Below are 5,523 nucleotides of genomic sequence, written 5' to 3' on the forward strand. Positions count from 1 at the left end.
AGCTTGAAAGAGATACAAAGCTATAGTAAGAAAGTGCTCTCCGAACATGTTTGCGGATTGGGTACAATTACAGATTTTCTATGATGGTATCACTTCGACTTCGAAACTTTCTTTGGATAATTCTACATAAGGTTCTTTGCACATGAAGACCATGGATGAGGCCTTGGATTTGATAGAAATGGTGGCCAATAATTAGTATTTGTATTCTTCAGAGAGAACCATAAAGAAAGGTGTCATGGAGTTGGATGGTTTGGATGCTATTTTGGCTCAAAACAAGGCCATGTCTCAACAAATTGTTGCCATCACTCAACATTTGGGAGGTATGCAAGTGTCATCTATTGCTACCTAAGATCCTTCTTTTGATATGAGTGGTGGAGTGTCTCAATTTGGAAGTTTTGGTTATAAGAAACCCTCCCTGAGTAAGTTAATTACATGGGTAATTCTTCAAAGACCAGCTAATAATGATTTCTTTTCCAAGACATATAATCCAGAATAGAGAAATCACCCAAACCTTGGCTCAGGAAATCAAAATCAGAATCAAAAGCAATCTAACTTCAACAATAACAACCCCTACCAAAACCAGTTCAACCAGCAAAATCCTTTCAACTAGCAACATCAATCCTTTCAATCACACAATCCGACTAGGGGTGGCAGCAATACCCGAACCCGCGGGTACCCGACCCGCCCCTATCCGGTCGGGGCGGGTTTAAACCCGACCCGCAGCGGGGCGGGTTTGAAGCATGGCGGGGTGGATGAGCGGGGCGGGGCGGGGTCGGGTTTAGGGTGAACCCGCCCCTACCCGCCCCGGAGTGCATAAATATATATAAAAAAATTAAAAATTAGGGTTACTTGACTTCATTTCCTCGCCGCCGTCACTCATTTCATTTCCATTCTCAAATCTCAACCCTAGGCATTAGGCAAACTCTGAGGCTCACTTCGTCACTCACTCACTCACTCTTCACTCCTTCAGGCTTGAGGCTTCAGGCCTTCAGCTCTTCTCCAATTCTCCAAGGCTGTCAAGGACCACATCCTCTGCTCAGCTGCGCCAGTAAGTCGCCGTCACAGCTCGTCCGATCGTTCGCCGTCGCTCACCAAGACACCAACCGTCCTCATTCATCTCGGTCGCCTCGCCGCTGTCGCTCACAGAGTTCACGTCGGTGTCGCTCCCACTTCTCGCCGTCACTGTCCTCGCCGACTCGCCTCTCCAATCTGCGGTCTTTGGTCTGTGCTCACCTTGTCGTCCCTCCTTCCTCCGTTGTCGTCTCTCTGGTGACTGGTAAGCACTAAGCACTTCTCACTCAATACTTAGCGCTGATGTGCATGTTCAGTTTTTTTTTTTAATTTAATTTTTATGATTTATGATTTATGTTTTATGTTAAAATAGTTAAGATAAAACTAAAATTAATTTTGATTTCAAAAAATTAATTTCTCGCTCTGGTGACTGGTAGATTCCTGCATTGTGTAGCTCTTTTTCTTGTAAAATTCAGTCCATGGAAAATTCAGGAAAGAATATGTTTGTTGGCTCAATTTGTCAGACTTTGTTAGGCTAAAGCTTGTAAAATTGAAGTTGTTTTGGCTTCTTTGATGATTGGTTATATGGAGAAGAAGAAGTGATTTATTCTGATTTTATTCTGATTTTGTAATTGTCATTGAGTAGTGAATGGACTCTTCAAGATTAGAGTGACTTGGTTTATGAAAGGGAATATGATCAAGGTGTTATAATTATGAAGAAAATCAAAGACTGTTCTGTTTTTTCTGTTAAGAACAAAGGCCAGAGTAATAAGTTTAGTGTTAATTATGTTATGAACTTTGTTTATCTGTTTTGGTATGTTGCAGTTTTTGGTTGAATAAATTTGGCTAAATTTTGCCTAAAACTTGTGTGATTTTTGTGCAATTTTACTACACTAATTAAACAGCAGAAGTGCAGAACTGATCAACAAATTTTGCTGATAATTCCATTCCATGCATCTTGTAAATTTCTTCCTGTCCATGTTATAAAAAAAATCAGTATTTCAGTTATATCTATCTAAAGAAATAAAAGGGTATTGACAATTCTTTCTTGGTCATTATGATTCACTTTCCTAATCTCTTAATTATAAAAGTTGAGTGATGAATTATCAAATCATATTCACGTAGTTTAGCTACTGTTACCAAATAAAGTTTGAATTTAATAAAAGTAATCTCTAAATTATAAATCTAAATAAGCAATTGGACTTCAGTTCTAAGCTTTCCTCGTCGAGTTCCTTATTTTCCTTGTCAAGTCTAGTAAGTTCTTCATGGAGTAATTGGACTTCAGTTCTAAGCTTTGCCACGGATCCTTCGAGCTCTTGGAATGCTTCCTAATAAAATTAACAGTTTTGTTTATAAATTGAAATTCAAGTTTTGGAGATATATATCAATCAAGATAATGCACAATTTTATATTGTATTATCTACCTGTTCATAATTTCTCTTCCTCTGAGCACATTTTCTGCTGGCCTCTCTTACATAGTACCAATTAATTTGCTAATTGTTACATCTTTTGATTTTCAGGTTTAAATTTTGATTTGCAAACTTTTATGATGATGAAGATGTTGAAAGTGATCAAGAATAAGGGTTGAAGATTCCTTTATATCTAATATTGTAATTTCTTTATTATGGTGTTATGTTTGTAGTGATCTAACACTTTTTTTTTAGTTTCAAGTTATTTGAGCTAATGACATTGTATGAATTTCATGTTTGTATTTTAATTTATTTATGAATTTTAAATTTTTTGTCTTAATTTAAATATGAATATGTTAAAATTAAAATATTTAATTTTTATAGGGGCGGGTAGGGGTGGGGCGGGTACCCGCAGGGGCAGGTTCGGGTACTGTAATTTACTACCCGCGGGTTGTGACGGGGCGGGTAGTACCTGAGTTATGGGACGGTGGGGCGGGGTCGGGTAGGGTAAAAAACCGCCCCTACCCGCCCCACTGCCACCCCTAAATCCGACCCCAGTTGCTCAGGATACCTCAGTATTGGAAGCACCATAAGCAGAACTCTACAAGACCACTCATAGTTTCATACAGGAAACTAGAGCCTCAATTCGAAACTTGGAAGTGCAAATGGGATAATTGAGCAAGAAAAATGTTGAGAGGCCTCCTAATATATTGTTCAGTGATACAATTTCAAATCCAAGAGAAAAATGTAAGCCCATCTATGTGATAAGTGAAAAAGAGATGGAGACTCAATTCTCTAGTGAGGAGGAGCCAGCTGGAGAAAGTGTGAAGGAAGCCAGAGACCTTGAGAAGCCCTCTCTCCCTCTCTCTGCGCACACAATGATTGAACAACCCAAGGTGGAGACTTCAGTGGCCAAGTACAACCAAAGAGTCTCACCTCCTCAAAGGCCTCAAGAAGAACACAAGAAAGGGTAATGCCTCAAGATCTTGGAGGTAATCAAGACACTACATATCAACACTCCTTTCATAGAAGTCCCTGAGAAAATGCATATGTATATTAACTTCCTAAAGGAGTTATTATATGAGGAAATATCTTTGAAGGGAGACCAAACAGTGGTACTAACCAGAGAGTACAGTGCAATTATTCAGAGAAATCTGTCGAGTAAGAAGCCAGATCCTGGCAGTTTCTAAATTCCATGTACTATTGGAAACAAAAACTTTAAAGGAGCATTGTGTGACTTGGGGGTGAGCATCAACTTGATGCCACTCTCTACGATGAAAAAGCTACAAATTCAAGAGGTGAAACCCACAAGAATAGCTCTCCAATTAGTGGATAAATCTGTAAGGTTGACCAGTTGAGAATGTATTGGTCAAGGTGGAAAAGTTCTTCCTCCCAGCAGGTTTTGTGATACATGACATGGAAGAGGATGACAACTTCTCTATCATTCTAGGATGACCATTCTTAGCCACTAGAAGATCTCTCATTGATTTGGGAAAAGATGAATTAATACTGAGAGTCCACCATGATGATTTGGTTTTCCGTGTCTTCAAAGCCACACATCACTCCAATGAAGAGGGGAATTGCATGAAAACTGAGTCTATTGATCAAATTCCCCAAGAACCACTTGACGATCCAAGACAGAAGATGCAGTTCAAACCTTCGTGGACAGGCAGCCTAAGTTTGGCACCAGCTTCAGATTTTAGGGTAGTCCCCACGTCTCTATGAAGCCAGCAACGTGATCTTTAGAGATTTTTTTATTAAAACTTTATTTTATTTACAATTAGAATAGATATTATTTAGTTTTAGAAAATATATTTTACATTAATTAGGATTATATATAAAAGGAGAAGAGATCTTGGCCTGGGGTTTCTTCTTCTCCTCTTCTGCACTTTTCAAAATTACACACTTTTTCTCAGCTAGGGTTTACTTTCTCCATGAGCAACTAAACCTCCCCTATTAATGTTAGAAGCTCTGTTCATTCTATGGATTAATACTACTGCCATTCTATTTTGACTAATGTATTGATTTTAATTTCAAGGATTTGTTTTCGTTCTTCATCTTAGAGATTTGTGTATATCAGAAGAATAACCATTGTTCTATTTGAGTTCTTGTTAAATCTTAGAAAATTAATTTACTTGAACAATAGCTTAAAAGCAATTCCTCCTAAACACTAATTATCTGGACTTAACGGGATACGTGACATATAATTCTCTTATATTTGGCTAATTCGGGTTTTTGTAGTTAATAAACTAGAACTGGACTTAAACCTCTAATCGAAATTAAGTGACCAAGGAATTAGCGATTAACTAGGTTAGAGGAGACTAAATTACTAAGGAATTATGGTTTAGTCAAATATAGTTTGCCATAAATTGAACTTGGATGATTAAAATAGTTGGTAAGAAATAGAAATCCAAAAAATTAACAACTCTGAAACCTTAACTGTTTTCTCTCATAGTTTTCACACCAAAGTTTACTGTTTGCCTTCCAATTCTCTGAATTTACTGTTTAATGTAATTAAATTCTCAAAACATCATTTTCTACTTGTCTAACTAAGTAAATCACTCAATTATTGTTGCTTGATCCATGATTCCTCATGGGATCGACCCTCACTCACCTGAGGTATTGCTTGGTAGGACCCAGTGCACTTGTCGGTTAGTTTGCGGACTCTAAATTCTGCATCATAGGGCACATATTCCCTCTAATAGTGACATGGCACATATTTTCTCTAATGGTGATAGGACACATATTTCCTCTAATGGTGACAGGGCATATATTCCCTCTAATGGCCAACCGATGTGCTAAGATATTAAAGCGCAATAGAGAGACAATGTCCGGGTTAGCTACCAGACATGTCGGGTTTGGCTATATAACCAACAGATTAGCTCATTGGCCAGTAGGATAGACATGAATCATTTGCATTTATGTGTATTGTTTTGGTGTGTATCTTGTATTTGGTTTGCCTTCTTGACTAATTGTACCAATATGCTATTTGATCTAATTGATGTATATGTTCTCCTTATTTGTGTATTTCCTGTATTGGCTTGTCTGTGTTTGCATAACTGAGAGATCCCTCATGCTAGCCGTGGTGACGTTGAAGGTTGAT

General features: G+C 38.0%; 1 long non-coding RNA gene across 1 annotated transcript; it reads left to right on the forward strand.

Moving 5' to 3' along the window:
- Nucleotides 1-645: 645 nt before the first annotated feature.
- LOC112709270 (uncharacterized) lies at nucleotides 646-2,760 on the forward strand. The gene is made up of 2 exons (XR_011865889.1): nucleotides 646-1,276; nucleotides 2,532-2,760. It is a non-coding gene; the product is annotated as an uncharacterized lncRNA (long non-coding RNA).
- Nucleotides 2,761-5,523: the final 2,763 nt, after the last annotated feature.

The sequence above is a fragment of the Arachis hypogaea genome, chromosome 9 (assembly GCF_003086295.3).
Source record: "Arachis hypogaea cultivar Tifrunner chromosome 9, arahy.Tifrunner.gnm2.J5K5, whole genome shotgun sequence".
NCBI classification, from domain to species: domain Eukaryota; kingdom Viridiplantae; phylum Streptophyta; class Magnoliopsida; order Fabales; family Fabaceae; genus Arachis; species Arachis hypogaea.